Source organism: Akebia trifoliata, chromosome 13 (assembly GCF_017979445.1).
Source record: "Akebia trifoliata isolate Shusen 1 chromosome 13, ASM1797944v1, whole genome shotgun sequence".
In the NCBI taxonomy this organism is placed as follows: domain Eukaryota; kingdom Viridiplantae; phylum Streptophyta; class Magnoliopsida; order Ranunculales; family Lardizabalaceae; genus Akebia; species Akebia trifoliata.
In genome coordinates this window covers 21,335,348-21,356,102 of record NC_141387.1, presented here as the reverse complement: position 1 = coordinate 21,356,102, position 20,755 = coordinate 21,335,348, and the positions used below count along the sequence as shown (strand labels likewise).

At 35.7% G+C, this 20,755-nt stretch overlaps 1 long non-coding RNA gene and 1 pseudogene across 2 annotated transcripts; both read left to right on the top strand.

Annotated features, from left to right (window-relative positions):
* Window positions 1-6,595: 6,595 nt before the first annotated feature.
* On the top strand, window positions 6,596-16,630 carry LOC147388071 (expansin-A8-like; annotated as a pseudogene). The gene is made up of 5 exons (XR_015171192.1): window positions 6,596-6,649; window positions 12,607-13,544; window positions 13,713-15,742; window positions 15,819-16,131; window positions 16,228-16,630. The product of XR_015171192.1 is annotated as an expansin-A8-like (transcript).
* Window positions 16,631-17,231: 601 nt separating this feature from the next.
* LOC147388070 (uncharacterized) lies at window positions 17,232-20,454 on the top strand. The gene is made up of 3 exons (XR_015171193.1): window positions 17,232-18,334; window positions 19,754-19,803; window positions 19,922-20,454. It is a non-coding gene; the product is annotated as an uncharacterized LOC147388070 (long non-coding RNA).
* Window positions 20,455-20,755: the final 301 nt, after the last annotated feature.

The following is a 20,755-nucleotide window of genomic DNA, read 5'->3' as shown; positions in this document are numbered from 1 at the left end:
CTACGGGGTGCTAATTTAACTATATCTATACATTCTTAAAGAAATAGATTTAAGTATATAAATAGGAAACGAATATAACAGTCTATCTTTAATAACCTAATCTAACTCTTAACAGTAATGTAACAAATGCTACTCCCAAAGTGATCTCAATGATTTTCAGACCACATTTGATACCTGAAGCAACACCATCTTTAAAACTTGGTAGAAATTGAAGTTGAAAATCTCAAAAGAACCTAGAGAACATATGCTTATGAACCTTGAATGGACATTTACCCAAAGCTATGCCCTTCAGACTGACTGTATCAAGAAATGAGAAAATGAGAATTTTTATTTTCCCTACTCTATTGTAAGATTTTCTTCTTATCTAGAATTTTTTTTTCTTTCTAAATAACTGTGATGCCTTTTCTGGATATTCGAATAACTGCAACAAATCAGATTGGTCATCATCCGAATGGGTCACAGATGAGACCGATTGAACATTGAGTCCAGACGCCTTGTAAGTGTGCTAGATGTAACAGTGCCTATGGGTTTACCTTTAGCTGTATTTTCTTTTTCTTTTTTTGCTAAGTGATTACCTTTAGCTTTATATCTGTACTATCATATATATAATTCAATTTGATTGGCATCTAATAAAGTAGGCCATCTTTTACAGGAATGCTAGCTGCAGAAGTTGCATTTGGTGTACTACATGAAGGCTCTGGAATGGAAAGATATTGGGACAGCTTAAAGAAGTCATGGGTCTGGGAAGAACTCCATAGAGCTTGGAATTATTGTCCGATTAGTAATGATATCCAAAATATTCTTTTTTTGATAGGCAAACAGAAATATATCCACAAGGAAAAAGATTTACAAAAAGGAGGATGATCTATCCAACTCGAAAAAAGGAATCAACAACACAACACGAACAAAGAAAACCAACCAAGGACAATTACTCCTCTAGGTTACAAACCTTTTCCCATCTCACCAGGAAATCCTCAAAGAATACCCCTTTAAGCACCTTATAGACCTTTTTCTTTTTCTGTTTTGCTTCGCAAGCTATTTTTTGTTTTTAAGTATAAGAAGGGGTTTAAGGGGTTTGAACCTAAGACCTTGAGAACATCCTCCCAAGGTCTTACCACTTAGCTAAGTGGTCCTTCTAAGCACATTATAGACCTTGCTCCAATAGAACAACCACACCAAAATCAAGATGATAGTGTCCTTAGTATCCGTCTCTTTCCCATAAAAAATCCTGCTATTACGTTCCTTCCATATGGCCCAACAAATGGCAAAGGGACATAAGCTCCAAAGAATTCTCTTTGCCTTTGCAGAAGGGTAGTACCCCCCTGGTTCTAAACTTCAAACAAGTTTTTTACCGAGCGAGGAAGGCATCCAACAATCCCAAACAGGGATAAGAAAAAATCCCAAATATGTTTAGCAAAGTTGCAATGAAGAAAGATGTGATTTGAAGATATTCAATATATTCTCTTTATCCTTTTCTCAAAATTATCATTTTTACCACTCTTGAAGGGACAACTATGAATATAAGAGGATCACGGATCGATTGACCCTCACCAAATCCATCTCTCTATTTATTTTTTTCTTTTATGTTCATTTCTCTTCCGAAGGGGGGAGATTTGCCAAGTTGGTATTGAAAAAAGTGGGGTTAGATCCACGGTTAACAATTCATCATAGTTTTAGATTTATTATGAAAGATTCCACACCTTAAACTTTGTTTGTTGTCCCCTTTTATTACTTGAGGAGTGGGGTTAAGTCACATTTCCCTTCTACCTTTCTGTTTTGAGCCCATGCTTTGTGGTCAGGGATAGTCACTTCCATTGTCTTTTTCGTGACCTATGGTTTTGTTAGGCTCCTGACCTCTTGAGACCCCGTCTTTTTGTCAAGGTATGGTTTGTTTGGTCATTATCAATTTCATTAGATCTCTATTTATTCTATGTTTTATTGTTATTAGGTGTGCCCCTTGAGTAGTAATTCCTTTCTTTAGATACCGCGCATATCCTGACTACATGGAAACAGGAGCTAGCTCCTGACTATAGACACAACTCTGAATTGTTAGGGCGGTTCTTGATTTTTAAGTTGGCTGCAGTCATCCCATCTTGAAATTTCAATCAGATTTGTTCTAAATGGACAGGTCTTTCTCGTATCTTGAGGTAACATGTATACCTATCGAATAAGTGCTCTTTTTCTTCCCCAACAATCCTTGTGAGATTCTACTACTTCGGAGTTATTTTTTACAGCTTTATTTTTCACCTTTTAGTGGTTTTTTTTTTGCCTACATTCGAGTATGGGTTGATCCCAGGTTTGGCTTTATCTACATTGGAACAGTAAGATTTTGCCTTCTTTAGTTTATCATAGATTACTCTTAGGCCATGGAGTGTATAGGTTTTATATTCCCTACTTATCTTTATTGTATCCACTCTTATAGTTCTTTGCTGTTTTATATGAGAGGAGAAATGAATCATTTTTCTCTCCATTTCTCTTGTTTTGAGGTTATATTTGAAGATTGAGAGAAGTGGAGAGAAGAGAATCTCAATCTCTCCAACATGTTTGATTGACAGGAGAGAACTTGGGACAACTTTGGAATCTTAAAATATCTTTAAAAAGATCTGGGGACGAAGTTAGAATTATGAAATATTTTTAAAGAATTTCTTTCCTCTCTCACCTTTTTTCTCTCTTCTCTTCTCAATTAACAATCCAAAGAAGAGAAATAGAGAGAAATTCATTTATTTTCTCTTCTCTTCTCTCTATTTCTCTCGATTCAAACACAATGTAAGTGAAGAGAGAAGGGAAAGTGGGAGAAAAATGCCAATTTTTGTTCTTCCCTCAAATCAAAAAGAAAGTTACTTTCTCTTCTCTCAATCCAAACAGGGTCAAGGGAAAGAGATTTCTTCTTATAATGTGATTTTGTACTAGTTATTTTGCTGGTGAAAATTAAGGATTTTAAATGAATGTTCTTCGCAGACCTTCTTTTCATATGGGATGAACTATATATACTCTTTGTTTATGTGCTTAGTAGTCCTTGTATTTTATTTGCTTTTTTTTTCATTGTTTAGCTTCTTGTACTTAAAAAAGGGATTCATCTCATCCTCCTATTTTAAAATTATACTTATTAAAAAAATGTGTTTTAGAAGAATTTTATACACACGTAACACGTACGAACTCAAACATAGGAGATCTCGATCCTCGACTGTGTGAACATGATATTCAACAGTTGAGATTTATACGTAACCTAATCACACACCTTAAGGATTTTATAATAATAAATTTAATTTTTTACATGGTTGGGATCTTATGTTTTTTTTGCAAGGAAGACTAATGGTTGAAGGTTAGGGTATTTAAGTCAAGATCAAGGGATGCATCCTTTGAAACACAGGGACACACCAAATATTCCCCACAAGCTCCTGCTTCCAAGAGTCAAAAAAACATCTTCTTTTGGAAAATTACTTAAAGGATCCTTGCGGAAGGGTAGCTTGACAGGACATCTTAATAGTCCTTTGTTTGTATTATCGAGTTCAAAAATTTTATTGTTGAATTAGACACTTTTTTATTTAGTGTCGAGTGATGACCACTTTTTATTTACTGTTGAACTGACCACTTTTTATTTACTGTTGAACTTGGCACATTTTAATTACTGTTGAGTTCACCACTTTTTAAAATAAAAAGTGAACTCAACACTAGTAAAACCCACCAGTTTTTTATTTTTGAATTTTTTCCCACAAAAATACATGAAAAGATCAACTAAAAACTTGATATAACGACTTGTTTAAATGATTTCAACTCAAAAGAACCATATTCTTGATCGATTTTCATTCAAAAACTAAGAAAAAAAAGGAAGTGAAAAAACCCTTATTTTTTACGTACATCTTCAAAATAGTTGAAAATATCTTTTTCTTCTTTTCTTAAATCCTTTCTGATAGAATGAAATCTCTGAAACTCGATTGAAATGTCAAAAATCCAATTTTTGGATGAAAATGATGAGTTCGAACTTTTAGTGCATTTAATCGTGACAAATGTGAGAGATGAGGTCTAGGGACCATTTAGAAACTAAAAGTTTACTAAATGTCAGGGAAAAAGTTTACTAAAGTAACTGTTGGCGACGTAGGGGATATTTAGAAAGAAACCCTTCCACAAGGGTCCTATAAGTAATTTTCCCTTCTTTACATGATACGTAACTCCATATATTCTCAATTGGTGAATAGTTGAGATTTTCAAAGTTCAAATGATCGTTAACCATGGTCTTCTCTTGAGGATTAATGAAAAACCTACCATAAGTCACCATTACAAATAGCGAAGATACATCGTAACACTTTTTTTTTTTTCCGATACCGTATGATATCCCACATCCCTTTTGGGATATGGATTAATTTAAATGATTGCATACCCCAACACCATGGAAGTTTCTCAACATGAAATAAGGTAAGTCAAGCGGTCACCCAGTTTCGAATACACGGCTAGAGGGATTCCCACATTTGATCAGCAAGATTAATTTGTTTAGTTTGGATTTTGATTTCTTTTGCTTTACCAGTTAGTTGGCACCTGCATTATACCTTCTAATCTTTCAACTTCATCTGTGGTTATTATATAAGAAAAAGAAAAGCAAAGCTAGAATTTTTTTAACATTAAACTCATCCTGAATTATATATATACATACAGACGAAACTCAAAACCGATGAATGAATCAAATTAGCAAACCAAGAAGCTAATTTTCTAACTAGGCCTACAAATCGGACCTCAGATGTTTTACTGGTCCGAGTACATAGACCATGAACCCATCTATTTACCTTTATTTTTTTTAATAATGATTTTACATTACTTTTTGTGTGGTCTTATTGGACAAGGCATTGCCAATTTAACCATGACTGCCAAACGATACACTTCTATATTGACATATCCTGCATACGTTTTTTTTTAGCTGCCACATTGCCTACTCCCATAATGGTTTTGTACTGAACACATTATTTAATTTGCTTATAATGTTATACATTTGAGCTTCAGCTATTTTCAGTCATTTTCTTGTAGCTCTTATGATTCGTTTGGCAGAATGGCCGTAGATCTATATTTCTATTGGTTGCTTTAACTTTAAATAAAGAATTGATAATTTACGGGTTTTAAAGCGTAACCCTCAGTTCAGGTGTGCTTAAATTTCGTTCATATTTCTGAAATCATATGCGTGGTGAATTATGTTGAATGGAAAACTATTTTTTAGGGACAACATCTTCCTTTTCCTCTTTATGTTTAACCTAGAGAAATATGATACGTGGATTTTGAAAATCAAGATGTATTTTCTATTCATAGTTTCTTAACATGACACATTGCCACTAACAAAGAAATTATTCGTGTGGAAACAAGCTATCTTCTTAAATTTGATATTATTTTGGTAGGCCTCTGACCTAGAAGATCTTTGGTCTTTGTGGTTTATGGGTCTTCTTATTAATTGGAGGATAGTGAAAGATAATGTGGAAATTGGAATTATTGATACCACCTTTTGAGAAAATGAGCAAATGTATTGTTCAACTAGACTATATTTCTGTTGAATTGGTAATCTAGGTACTATTCAGTGATTGATGATTCTCCTCATTCTTTATAGAATTTCTAAAAGGCATAGGGCCTTTCAATGTTTGACAATTTGTAGCATCATCAATTCTTTGAGTTCACTATGGGCTTGGATGTCTCATTTATATGCACCTTATGTATGTCGTGAGGGCAGCTTGGATGGAAATGAGCTGGCCATCCCTGTAGTGACAAGTTGGGGAGGTATTAGATGCCTAGCCCTTTCGGGAGGGCAATTAGATTCCTAACTCGACCCACGGGCTTGATGAGATGGCAAACAGGATGGATGGGGCCATGTTGAAATTGTTTAGGTTTATGTCATCTTGGTTGCAGGAGGTGTGATGTTGCTATGGGTACTGGAGGGTTTAGTAGTTTCAAGAGTGTGGAAGGATGTTTCTTGTGAGTGACAGGAGAGCGTTTCTCAACCGGAGCTACGGAAGTGGTTGCAGTATTGTTGATAGCTGTGAAAAAAGGATCAAAATTAACGTCATAGTAAAAAAGTGGCAATTGAAAGTAAATCAATTGTTGAAAAGAAAATTATTTACCATTGAAATCTCTTTGGACAGCAGGGCCAAAACACTTAGGACGAAAACCAAGTTCCCAGTCCCCGAAAACAATAAATGGGTCTTTAAACTAGGTGTTATCAGAATTAGGAAGGCATGTGACAAAGGTGTCTTGGCTGGAGTGAAGGGATAGAAGAAATGCTCAGGTCTTCTGACGTAATTTAAGAATGTACTGCGTTCCAATGTCTTGGCAAGAGATGTTTTAACAGGGACATCAGGTCCATGGGCCGGTTTTAGGCATTTAGGTATTATTTTATTATTTTTCAGCTAGCGATATTTTTGTTATTTATTTTCCAGCTATAGGTTTATTTACTATTATGATAGTTTTAGTGGCTTAGAACTAATTTTTATTAGTTGTAGGGAGTTTTAATTAAATAATTTATTTTTTTAATCATGTTATGCTTTAATTTTGGCCATAGATTAGTTTTAATGGTAGAGATTAGTCCTAGGGTTTTAGAAAACATATAAATATTGATTGTAAAGACTCTTGTGGGGTTACATGGTGTGAAACCATCACTTGTTCTTGGTGTGAAGCCAAGGTAAGTTCAATTCATATTATTCTCTTCCTCTTCCTCTTCCTCTTCACCTCCTTCATTTTCTAGTTTTGTTTTTACCACCACAAACTGCTGAACCTAATAGCCAATCAATCCCCACATCTAAATTCCTTGCTGCTGTCCCTACACAATCACAAATCCAGACCACCCCAACAGTTCCTAGTGTTGCCAGACTGAACCAGACTCACCCTATTGTTGCCAGACCTAAACCAGGTCCATCTATTGTGCTGCCAAATCAGATTCGATCCATCTACTGTGTTGTTGAACCCTTTTATACTCTCCTCGTTGCTGCCTGACCTCAATAACAGAACCATATTGCAATTAGATTTAGTGTTGCAGTCTTCTAAACCCCAACCGGCCCAAAATCTTACCCTAAGCTATTCTACACCTAACCATAGGCCAACCTACACCTTTTTAACCCTACCAAACCCTATCTAGGGTCCATTAAACCAACTAAAAATTGCAATCCGCACACCTAAATTTTCCTAATAGTTGGCCCCAAGAGATACACTTGGATTAAAATTGAATCCTAATCGAATGGAGGTCCAATCTTCCATTGGCATCTCTCTTCTTCCTATTTGAAGGATTTTGTTTGTGGGATTGTGAGTGCCTTGGAAATTTTAATATAATTATTCATTTGATATTCTTGTGTTTTTAGGTGAATCAGGGTCAATTTATGTTTTCAATTGCTTTTCAGTAATCTTATCTGGATCTCTAATCATCCGTTTAGTTAGGCATCATGTCCTACGTCATGTTCACTCCTAACTGGTTCATTTCGATAATTTTGTTGGCATATCTATAGAATTACCAGCCTTTTGTCTAGAAACATGGTTGTAATGACCAAAAAGCTCCCTGATAAAGGATGGGTTGGAAAGGACAAACCATTATTTAATTGGCCACCATAGAATTTGTTTGCCCACATACCAATTGGCTAAAGGCCTACCAGATATTTATTCCAATTGGACTATGGTACTTCATCGTAAGCATTTCTAGTTTATTGTGGCTCATAGCAAAGGGAAATAACAATTACAAAAAGTTAGTTATCTGAGGACAAAGAACTAGAGTGGCAAAAGAGAACTCTGAGAAATCGGATAAGAAGAAGAAAGAATGAGTATGGTGATGTAAAGAATAGAGAAGTTAGGTATTGACTCATCTATTTATTGAGAAGAATGGATAGGAAGCGAAAATGTCACCACATTGAAGGCATTCAGCCATGAAAATAAAGCCTCGTCATGGAGACGATTTAGAAATCAATGTGTTGAAAAACATGATATCTTCTGCATCTTGAGAGAGGGTAGTTGAATGAACAAAAGTATACAATGTGCCTTAGCTGGACACATGTCTCTTAAAGACCTGTGTTTAATGGAGGTGGATAATTTCCCCATTTGTGACTAATGGTTTGGCATGGGAAAGAAGTGGTACCCTGAGCTTAACGGCATTTAGGCACAACACTTCGTATGTGATGCCTGGGGAAGCCCAACGAGATGTGCTGCTATCATCATCATCTTCGGAAAGCGATGAAGTACATAATAGATGGTGCAAATCTTATAAGAGGATAACTACAAATTATTAATATCGAAAGATGATCATGGGGAGAAATTTAATGGTAGGAAATTGCTAAATTCAGGTTAATGGAGTTGGGACCTATAAATAATGTAAATTGATGCTTGTTCAAAGAAATTGGATTTCTTATTGAAAAATTATGAATCGCGCCTACCAATCTTCTCATCATCATCATCTTCTTCCAGTTCCTCTCTCTTAGCCATCTCTCTATATTTCTCCAAATACGTCTTGGCTACTCTATGTTTCTTCTCGCCAACAATTTCGACTGTAAATTCTGATTCCTCTTCTTCTTCAGCTTCTCCTCCATTGGATAGATAAATTCTAGTTTCTTCATCATCCTCGCTAATGATTTCCTCATCGATCTTACATCACCTCTTAGAATCGTAAATTTCTAGAGAAAATTTAGTGTTTTTTCTGATTCTCTTTGCGTTTGAAGGCTTCTTCTTAACGATTTTGTTCATCATATTTGACAGAGAGAGAGAGAGAGAGGTGCTGTTTGTACGAAGGCGCCTGAGAGATCGATAGCTCAGAGATTTATCGAAGCTTTTTTAATTAGAGAGAGAGAGAGAGTTCAGTCTTCATTTTTCGATGAGTTGGCGAGGCGGTGAGGTGAGGTGAGTGAGAGAGACGACTGAGATTGAGAACGACGGTGGCTCTGTTTTCAGAATTCTTTGAACAGGAAGAAGATGAAAGAAATAAAAAAATCAAAATTTATATTTTTAAATAATTATATATATATATATAATTGGTTCGGTTTTCGGATTGGTTCGGTTCTATTATATCCTAATCCGGAACCAAACCAAATTAACCGAATTTTTTTCTTCGATTCGTACCCGAACCGTGGGTGTGTTTAATCCCAGCCAATCCAATCCAAAAGCTTCGGATTGGTTCGGATCTCGGATTTACCCAATCCAATGTTCACCCTTATGTAGGACGGACCAAACTTTAAAAATAATGTTAAAAGAAAATATATTTTAAGGTTACTTGGGCCCTATAATAAAACTGGTAGCTTCTACAACTGGACTATAGTGTTAAAAAAATTTGATTTTACCGTTGTAAAAAATTGCAATTGAGAAAAAATTATTTGATATAACAGTGCAGAAGTGTTATGTTGTTTACTAGAATCTGATAATTTATTATATAATAAAACATCAGATCGTCATAAAATGAATTTTAATTAACAGAATCATCTTATAAATATAATAAAATATTAATATTTAATATATAATTATTTTAAAATAAATAATAAATAATAAAATAGAACATAAATAATATAAAATTTACCAAAATTTCAATGGCATCTCCTTTAAAAAACGAACTTATGAAAATTTACCTAATAAAAAAAAATTTACATAAATGATATCTTTAATATCAATCAGTTTGGGGTTTAATCACCAGTTATTATTAAATTCAAGAAGTTGAGTAGGGGCTATAGCCCCCACTAGTCCCTATGTGGCTTCGCCCATCTAGAAGACAGTCATTTCTATTATGTGACCCTAACCATCTGATTTGATGCATTTCAGTCGATTGTAAATGTAAGATGGCAACGATCAATAACACGGTCAATAGATTGTGTGTATAGGTTCACCAACTATGTTGGTCTTTGTCCTATGCAGCCATGTAGATGGCACATACTACGTCAAATTGCGGTTTTCACAACACCACACTTGCACTAAAAACGACTGCTAAAGACTGTTGTTAATTGCGACAGTTTTTAGCGGTCGATTAATTGTCGTTTCTACTTTATTAATTTACATCAACACCACCAAATCAAATCTCTCTCCCTCGCTCGCACTCAAATCTCTCGATCACACTCTCAGTCTCTCGCTCTCAAATTAATGGAGTCTTATTATGAATCTCGTAAGTGGAAACCTTAACAGTGTTCATATCATTAACGTTTACGAAGACGAGGATTATCTCCATATGGTTATCGAGTTCTGTGAGTCGTTCGATCTCTATGATCGCATCTCCAAACGGATATGCTGGAGAGATATTTGAGGCGAATCTGAGGGATAGATATTTGAGGCTGTTCTCCATGCACATCTTCGGTTTCCAACTCCAATCTTTCATTCTGTGTCTTCGTCGGCAAAAGATCTTTTGCGGAGGATTCTCTATAAGGATATTTCGAGGAGATTCTCAGCAGAAAAAGTTCCTAGTAATTGATTCTTGATGAAACCTTATTTACTCTATTTAAATATCCTTAAATACCTTCAATGAGAGTCTTTCAAAGAGATTTCTCAATTTCTTGCTAGTTTTTAGGGTTTTGATCACTGTTTTACTCTTATAATTCAAGGTTTTTAAAATGTTTTTTGTTTGCTTCTTTAAATTTTCCCTATTTTAGATTTGCAGTAGTTTTGGTTAAACTCGATGAACCTAGGGTAAATGAACTCTTAGAGAATATTTAAGGACATCCACCAATGCAAAATATTTGACTTGTAATCAAAATAGCTTTAACTTTTTATTATAACGTTGTTTCTTGTGTCTTCTGTAACTTTTTAATTGATTGTCTTCAAGCAAACTGTTTTGTGTTTTTGAATTTGGTCAAAATGAAAAATAATAACAATAACACGTCTGATCTAATTTACGGTGTGTTTTCTTTTCAACATTAAAGCATAGGTTAATTTACTGTTGAGTAGATGGATGAAGTATTTGGAAAAGATATTCTATGGGAACATTGTTTCATATGATATTGCCATGCTTCCTGAAGCTAAACAGGATGAGCTTCCAAATACTATTTGGAGGTAAGACAGCTCTCTGAGTGATGGTTCAACATTATTTCTACATTAATCTCTGAGGTAGTGTTGAATTGAACTCCATATGCTTATTAGTATCAAGGGAAAACTTTGAACTGATTTTCTTTGAGGTTAATAATCTAGTTAAATATAGATTTTTTGCTTTTACTTTTTCTTCATTTTCTAGATTTGGAAGAAATAAAAAGAAATAAAAATGAAATTATGGATTTTTACTCAATTTATATTTGTGTTCTGCTTCAATCTTCAATGGCTCTTTCGGGCTGGGCTTGTCACTAAATAACTCACCTAGAAAAAAAAGTTAGAATTCATTATGACTATTGAAACGAGCCTTCATTTTCCTATCTTGTCAAGTTCCCCCAGTGGAATACGCCCCGTATCGCTTTCGGCCTATGTTCCTGCATTCATGGATTAGTGGTTGTGCTTTTCGAAAAGCCATTGTTTTTTCTTTTGTTACAATTCTCATCTCCTGTCCAAACAACAGGTACTCTTAGTGCATGCTTTATCGCATACACTTTATTAATGACATTCAACATGAAGACACATTCCAATTTAGGTTCAAATACCTCACTCTTTCTCAACTCTATAGGATCTTCAAAGAGTATTTCTTTAGGTGAAAGAATGTGAAAAATTAAAAAATACATGTTTTATTTTTCATGGCATGATTTGCCTAGATCAGTTTTGAGGGTTAGTAACGTCTAGGTTTCTCATTCTCTAATTTGAAAAGGATTATGTGGGTCATAATTCCTTTTACCATGTGTTGGAATATTAATGAAGAGAGAAATCTGCGTGTCTTCGAAGGGTATGGGCACTCACTTTAAGAGATAATCATATCCATGTTCTACAAACTTAGGGCCACTGGGATGCTTTAATTGAGAACAACTTTGTGGTTGGCAATGGAACCAGGGATTAGGAAAGTAGTTTTAACACACATCTTGAGTTAGTAGCAATTGCCTTTTCTTTCATTATGCTAGTCTCCTTTCAGATCTCTCAATAACCAGATCCCATATAGACTTTTCCACTCGTTGGGAGACCAAGCTATGACATGGGAAGGCATTCTTTTAATCACTTATACCTCAAATCCGAAGATACTCTCTTGTTATTATTATTATTTTTTTAATCACTCGTTGTGCATGAATACATGTTTAAGTAGATGCTATTGACAGTTGGAATATGCACTGTAATTGCTTTTAACATATTATGTTTAAAAAAATGTGCTAGAATTTTTTTTGACACTAAATCTTCTTGTTTATGGGGATCAAAGGAATGTCATATTTCACTAAAACTTACTGGTCATTAATCTCGATCCAGACACATCTTGAAGATATATAGTCTGATACGAGATGTAATTAACAATGGGTTAGTTAAATTCATGTCTACATTCTGGATATGTTTTTGTATTTTTTATTTTATTTTATCCGGCTCACTATAAAAATCATTCCGTGTTAAAGTTATTTCTTAGCCCAACTTAGTCTCTTATCTCTGATTGTTTCTTGGAACCACAGCGATTTGTCTAACCATGTTTTGCTGTATTGTTTTCTACCTGATTGCAATTTCTTCCCATCTTTGGTGTGAAAAGCAGTTTAACTTCTATATATGATAACAAAGGTTGCTCCCTGCTTTATGCAGGTAGAAAGAGACATTGTAGCAATTAAATTGGATCCTGTTGCATTGTGGGCCAGGTTGAAAGGGTCAGCTGGTCATATTAACAATTCTGCTCCAATTGATGATTCTAACATGCTCCCTAAAGTTGTTGAAGTGATTGATGATGAAGGCAAAGAGAAGGAAAAACTTGTTCATGACTATTAAGTGTAATGGACATTGTCCATTTGTCTCAGATTTTTCAAATGTAGGTTATGTCCATGAGAATAATGAAGTTCCAAGTTCAATAAAGAAGATATGTGCCATCAGATTTTTTAAATGTAGGTTATGTCCTATTCAAGCGACCAACTGGAAGGGTTGTAGGTATCATTGAAGGGTCTCATCGTTGTGGTGCTGTTGTTGTTAAACAGTGGCTTTCTCATAGGGGGAGACCAAGAAAAACAAGAATTCCTCATTTTCTAATTGGGAATTCATCCAATTGACACCCAATGATGCAAAATTTCCAAATATGTGGGTCTCCGTGAGAAGCTTACAAGATTGCATCAAGAAAATATTGGAGGTTGATGCAACAGTTGAGATGGACTTGGTCACTGCACGAATTGATGATTGGAGGGAAGAAAATCTTCTATCATTAGCTCATGTCATTCATATTTTTGGACATGGTGGAGAAATCAATTCACAGATTGCTGCAATTTTATTTGAAAATACAATTTGCAGTACCAAGTTTTCTCTCGAATCATTTTCCTGCCTTCCAGATGTTCCGTGGGAACTGCCTGTGGAGGAATTGGAAAGAAGAAAAGATCTTAGAAGTCTTTGCACGGTTACTATTTACCCTTCTACAGCCATCGATCTTGATGATGCTCTATCAGTTGAATGGGTTTCTGAGTGAAGGATCTTAATCTTTGCAGCTCATGCTATTTGACACTAAATCGTAATGGAACGGGATTATAGTTACAATTAGAAAGGTAAATATTGGGTCCCCAATGTAGCTTCACTCATTCAGTATTTAGTTCATGATTTAGATCCTTTTGTTTTGTGTTTGCAATCGGTCTGATGATTGAGAGTTGATCCAAGACAATTATTATTCTGTAGGTTATTTGGCATAAATTTTCTCGCATGTCCCATAACTGCAGGTGTGTGCTCTTGATGAAGACGGTGTGCTTGACATAGACACAATCATATCCCTTGAAACTACCTAGCATGCTATGGAAGATCTAGTTTCAAAGGGTAATGTTCGGAGCATCGGAATAAGGTAAACCTGCCAATTTTTGTTTTTGTTTGTTTGTTTGTTGGATCTGGCTCATTTTAGTGATTGTTTTCTAAATTATGACTCCTTCCATCTGGAATCAGTTATAATGTCATAAGATCTTTATTTTTTGACAGTACCATGTTATGTAAATACTCCTTGTTAAAATGTTTTGCTCTTTATATTCACAAGTCATTTAGATGAATAGCACACAGAGTCAGGCAGACATGGCCAGGCTTCAACAGGGGATGAGCGATTAGAACCAAGTCAATATATCTCTTTGTGCCCGTACAATAGTAGATCGACGGATAAAATTGATCCATCTCAACAATGGTCACCAAGTCAACCATTGGTGTAATACATATCAAATAGAAAAATGTCCTTCAGCTATTCACAACAATGCACTTGTGTGAAGGTGAATATTTCTAATTCTCACGGTTGAACAAATAAAAATATAAGATAAACTTCTACATAAAATTAAAGGTATTGACTTAACTCTAAACTTTAGAGAGAAAATCTTTTTTTCTTTTTTAAAAATTTCAAAATTCTCACCATATATTTCCCACCAAAAACTAAATAAAGGTTGAGTTCAAGTCTCCACCAAATTTATTTTGAAAAGCTTATCTGTTTAAATTAAATCTACTAAGAAACCAATACAAGTTTATTGGAGAGGAAATCATCATCACCAGTTGCACCTTATCCCTATAGCATTTAAACATTGATTAAGATAATGTTCACTATGCAATGAAACAGTGTTCATATTCAATGAGTAAAAACAACAATCCAGAAAGGAGCAACTAACAACCATGGAAGAAAAATCAGTAGAATCCATGGAATTGGTAAAACCAATACTAATGTGAATTCATCCTCAAAACTTCACCTGAATACCTTGAACAGATAAAATGAACAGGATGATAGATGAAAGAATGAAAACTAATAATTAATAAATTTCGCTCAATAGCGACTAGAATAGCGACTAGTAATCATGGAGGTGGAGGTGGTAGTAGTAGTACTAGTACAAGGGTAACAATATGCTTATGCCTCCAAAAAAACAAAAAGAGATGGTCATACTAAAATGAAATAAGAGAAGAATGCGGCTAATTTTACCTGAAAAAATATTTATAGAGAATGAAAAGAAATGCAATTCTGCTATTCGATTTCCTCACATCTTCTTTTCTCGACGAAATGATCACAATGACCAAGTGGCAGTTCTGCATAGCCTAGGGTACACAAATGTGTAACCATCTTCAAGGTGTTGGCTGAACCTAGATAATGAGGGTTCAATGTGGCCAAGCATAAAGTATAACAGAGGATGTTGGAAGCAAGAGTGGGAGATCATCAATGATTTGAGGGCAGACATGACCGGCTTCAACAAGGGATGAGCCACATGTAGAGGATGTTGGAAGCCTGCATGGTAAAAAATGTATAGGATACCATTGGGACATGCATGTGCGAGTAGGCCCAATGCATAGCGGTTGGTATCCAATTTTCTACATATGCATGTGCACTTGACTCATGCAATTACTTCCACTTGTTTTGTGGCGTTGAACACCTCATACGTGAGAACCACTAACTTCAGTTCCTTTATACAAATTCCATAGAAAATGCGGCATCTTAATCCCTCACCCAACTTGGCTTACATATTCCTATATAAGCACAACCCTCACCCATGCCTTTTACCAACGAAACCAAAACCCACCCACCCCCAACTCTCTCTCTCTCTCTCTCTCTTTCAGATTTATTCTTCCCTTGTTTGTTGCCCCTTTCTTGAGCTTGAAATGGCTATTCAAGGGTTATTTGTTATTCCTCTTCTCTTTCTCTTCAACCTATGTTTTCATGTCACTTACGACGATTATGAGGGTTGGCAAGGCGGTCACGCCATCTTCTATGGTGGTAATGATGCTTCTGGCACCATGGGTAAGTTTCATCTTTATCGATTACTTAAAATTCAATATTTAATAACAAATTTTCTAATGAGCTACTGATCTTGTAGGAGGAGCATGTGGGTATAGTAACTTGTATAGCCAGGGGTATGGAACTAACACTACAGCACTCAACACTGCCCTATTCAATGATCGATTGAGTTGTGGAACGTGTTACGAAATGAGATGCAACGATGACCCTAGATGGTGCCTCCTCAGGACGATCATTGTTACCGCAACAAACTTTTATCCTCCTAATTTTGCTTTGGCTAATGAAAATGGTGGCTGGTGTAATCCTCCCCTTCAGTACTTCGATTTGGCAGAACCCGCCTTTTTGCAAATCGCACAATACCGAGCCGGGATTGTTCCAGTGTCCTTTAAAAGGTAACAACAACAACAACAAAATGTTACCAAGTTCTTTCTAACCAATTAAACTTATGTGTTCATGTTACTTATAAAAATTGTTGTTGGTGTTAGCAGGGTCCCTTGTGTGAAGAAAGGAGGAATAAGGTTCACCATCAAAGGCCACTCTTACTTCAACTTGATCTTGATCACCAATGTGGGAAATCAGGCGATGTCGTAAAAGTATCTATCAAGGGATCTAAAACAGGATGGCAAGCCATGTCAAGGAACTAGGGCCAAAATTGGCAGAGTAACTCATACCTCAATGGGCAAAGTTTCTCCTTCCAAGTCACTACTAGAGATGGTAGGACCGTCACCAGCTACGATGTGGCACCTTCTGGTTGGTAGTTTGGACAGACATTTCAAGGGGGCCAATTCTAGAGTTCCAACTACAAGAGATATAATACTAGGTTGATATGGAAGCTAGTGGCCGTATGCTGTGGTAGCTAATTAGCACCCGCTAGGACTTTATATACAAAAGGTAGTGGTTGTTAATTGTTTGACAATGTTAGATTTGCATAATTGTTTGATTTTACTTTCTAAAAATAGATAATTTACAGTAGGTGGTTCCGAAAATAGTTAGATTTATGAAAGTTGAAGATGAGGGGCATTTGACTCTTTTCATGTTGTTAGTTGGGGTCTAGGTCATCAATGTCAAAATATAGGGGTATCTCCACTATTCAGCAACATGTGAGGGGGGTTCGTTGCTATATGCCTAGTTTACTGTTGTTTTTTTCCGACTGTCTTGGACAGTCGTTTTTAAAAAACCACTCCTTTAATAACGACTCTTTTCGCGACAATAGGGGCAGTCGTTTTTGGCGCATTATGACGTAGTGACATGATGGATGGAGCATGTCCTCATTACCCCTCTTGATTCATGTTCTTATCATCTTCTTCATATATAATTTTCATGTTATGCAAATATGAATATGATGCTAGTTAAATTTCAGTCTATTCCACATCCAGTGTTCCCGGGAGGAGCAATTATTGGATGCTCAGCTGATTTCTTGAATGTGCCAAAAATAAAGGGAACGCATACTGCAATGAAGTCAGGTATCACTCATTTATCTTATTGAGCACAGTAACTTGGACATCACGCACCTTTATGAGAATATACAATCTAATAATGAAATTGTATGTTTTATCACACATGTAGTTGTACCAATAAAAAATAAAAGATAATAAAATAAATGTGTGGCAATGTTTCACTGTTGATTGTTTACAGGTTTTTTTTAAATTTGTTTTGCCTCTACTTTTCTTTTCTCCATTCCATATCCAGTAAAATTTGTAGTTTATTGTATGCAAATGTTTATACCTTTTTCTTAGTTATGTTAAGTGGTTGGTTAGTGTGTGTGTTATATTGGAAACATGTATTATTCAAATTGAACACTCACTGCAATCTAAAACCTTAGAAGATTCTACGGGGTGCTAATTTAACTATACCTAGAAGTTCTTAAAGAAATAGATTTAAGCATATAAACAGGAAACGAATATAACAGTCTACCTTTAATAACCTAATCTAACTCTTAACAGTAATGTAACAAATGCTACTCACAAAGTGATCTCATCGATTTTCAGACCACATTTGATACCTGAAGTAACACCATCTTTAAAACTTGGTAGAAATTGAAGTTTAAAATCTCAAAACAACCTAGAGAACATATGCTTATGCACCTTGAATGGACATTTACCCAAAGCTATGCCCCTCAGATTGACTGTATCAAGAAATGAGAAAATGGGAATTTTTATTTTCCCTACTCTACTGTAAGATTTTCTTTCTTGTCTAGAATTTTTTTTCTTTCTGAATAATTGCGATGCCTTTTCTGGATATCCGAATAATTGCAACAAATCAGATGGTCATCATCCGAATGGGTCACAGATGAGACCGATTGAACATTGAGTCCATACCGCTTGTAAGTGTGCTAGATGTAATAGTGCCTATTGGTTTACCTTTAGTTGTATTTTCTTTTTCTTTTTTTGCTAAGTGATTACCTTTAGCTTTATATTTGTACTATCATATATATAATTCAATTTGATTGGCATCTAATAAAGTAGGCCATCTTTTAAAGGAATGCTAGCTGCATTCGGTGTACTACATGAAGGCTCTGGAATGAAAAGATATTGGGACAACTTAAAGAAGTCATAGGTTTGGGAAGAACTCCATAGAGCTCGGAATTACCATCCGGTTAGTAATGATATCCAATATATTCTTTTTTTGATTGGCAAACAGAAATATATCCACAAGGAAAAAGATTTACAAAAAGGAAGATGATCTATCCAACCCGAAAAAAGGAATCAACAACACAACACGAACAAAGAAAACCAACCAAGGACAATTACTCCTCTAGGTTACAAACCTTTTCCCATCTCACCAGGAAATCCTCAAAGAATACCCCTCTAAGCACCTTATAGACCTTTTTCTTTTTCTTTTTTGCTGCGCAAGCTATTTTTTATTTTTAAGTATTAGAAGGGGTTTAAGGGATTTGAACCTAAGACCTTGAGAACATCCTCCCAAGGTCTTACCACTTAGCTACGTGGTCCTTCTAAGCACCTTATAGACCTTGCTCCAATAGAACAACCACACCAAAATCAAGATGATAGTATCCTTAGCATCCGTCTCTTGCCCATAAAAAATCCTGCTATTACGTTCCTTCCATATGGCCCAACAAATGGCAAAGGGACATAAGCTCCAAAGAATTCTCTTTGCCTTTGTAGAAGGGTAGCCCCCCCTGGTTCTAAACTTCGAACTGGAAGTGGAGGCGGATAACGCAACACTCAACAAAGACAATGAAGAAAGCGATCATTGAGTGATCTCCTTTAAACTTACAATAGATGATCACTCAAATTGAAAACAAAATAAGGACGATTTATGATCGACCCTCACCAAATCCATCTCTCTATTTATTTTTTTCTTTTATGTTTATTTCTCTTCCGAAGGGAGGAGATTTGCCAAGTTGGTATTGAAAAAAGTGGGGTTAGATCCACTGTTAACAATTCATCATAGTTTTAGATTTATTATGAACGATTCCACACCTTAAACTTTGTTTGTTACCCCCTTTTATTACTTGAGGAGTGGGGTTAAGTCACATTTCCCCTCTACCTTTCTGTTTTGAGCCCATGCTTTGTGGTCAGGGATAGTCACTTCCATTGTCTTTTTTGTAACCTATGGTTTTGTTAGGCTCCTGACTTCTTGAGACCTCGTCTTTTTGTCAGGGTATGGCTTGTTTGGTCATTATCAGTTACTTTAGATCTCTATTTATTCTATGTTTTATTGTTATTAGGTGTGCCCCTTGAGTAGTAATTCCTTTCTTTAGATACCATGCATGTCCCGACTACATGGAAACATGAGCTAGCTCCTGACTGTAGACACAACTCTAAATTGTTAGGGCGGTTCTTGATTTTTAAGTTGGCTGCAGTCATCCCATCGTGAAATTTCAATCAGATTTGTTCTAAATGGACAGGTCTGTCTCGTATCTTGAGGTGACATATATACCTATCGGATGAGCGCTTTTTTTCTTCCCCAACAATCCTTGTGAGATTCTGCTACTTCAGAGTTATTTTTTACAGCTTTACTTTTCACCTTTTAGTGGTTTTGTTTTTGCAGGCATTCGAGTATCGGTTGATCCCAGGTTTGGCTTTATCTGCATTGGAATAGTAAGATTTTGCCTTCTTTAGTTTATCATAGATTACTCCTAGGCCATGGAGTGTACAGGTTTTATATTCCCTACTTATCTTATTGTATCCATTCTTATAGTTCTTTGCTGCTTGGCAGCTACATTATGAAGGGGAGATCACCTTCGACACTGAAGCATGGGAAACCTGATCACGAAGCTTCAGATGTAAGAGCCCACTCTTTCACAAGTTATGAAACTGGTGGATAGTACGTGGTTACTAAAAGGACTGTATTGCAACACACAGAGTGATAAGAGTTACAATAAAATATATAGAGATATAAAATAGATTTGTTGCAAATCTGTTACAGACTTACATTGACTTGTTAACTCCTAAAATATTGTTATTCTTGAAATAAAGGAGGAGCAGATTCTTATCCTTTAGGATTGACATCAACTGAAGACTTTCTGTTAAGGCTGAGATTTGGAGAATCAAGGATCCTAGGATAGGATTCTGTGGTTGATTTTGCAGGTGTGTTATTATGCCCCCTCAAGTTGACAGGGGGAAGGCCAATAGTCAACTTGTTCCGAAGAAGATGAAATCTAGGTGCAGATAGGCCTTTAGTGAACACATCAACCAAGTTGTCAACAGTATAAATGTAACGAACATTCAAAAGATGTTTGAGAACTCTTTCCCGAAAAAAAGTGATAATCGACTTCTATGTGTTTAGTTCTTGCATGAAAGATCGGATTTGCAGCAAGAGAGATAGCCCCGACATTATTACACCAAACAATAGGAGGGGCGAATAAATAAACATGTACATCCTTAAGAAGAGATTGAACCCAAGATAATTCAGCAGGGTGTGTGCAAGAGCTCTGTATTCAAACTCAGTGGAGGAGCGTGGAACAATAGGTTGCTTTTTGGTACTCCATGAGATGAGATTAGAACCGAAGAATAAACAATAACCGGTTGTAGAGCGTCGATCATCTGGGCT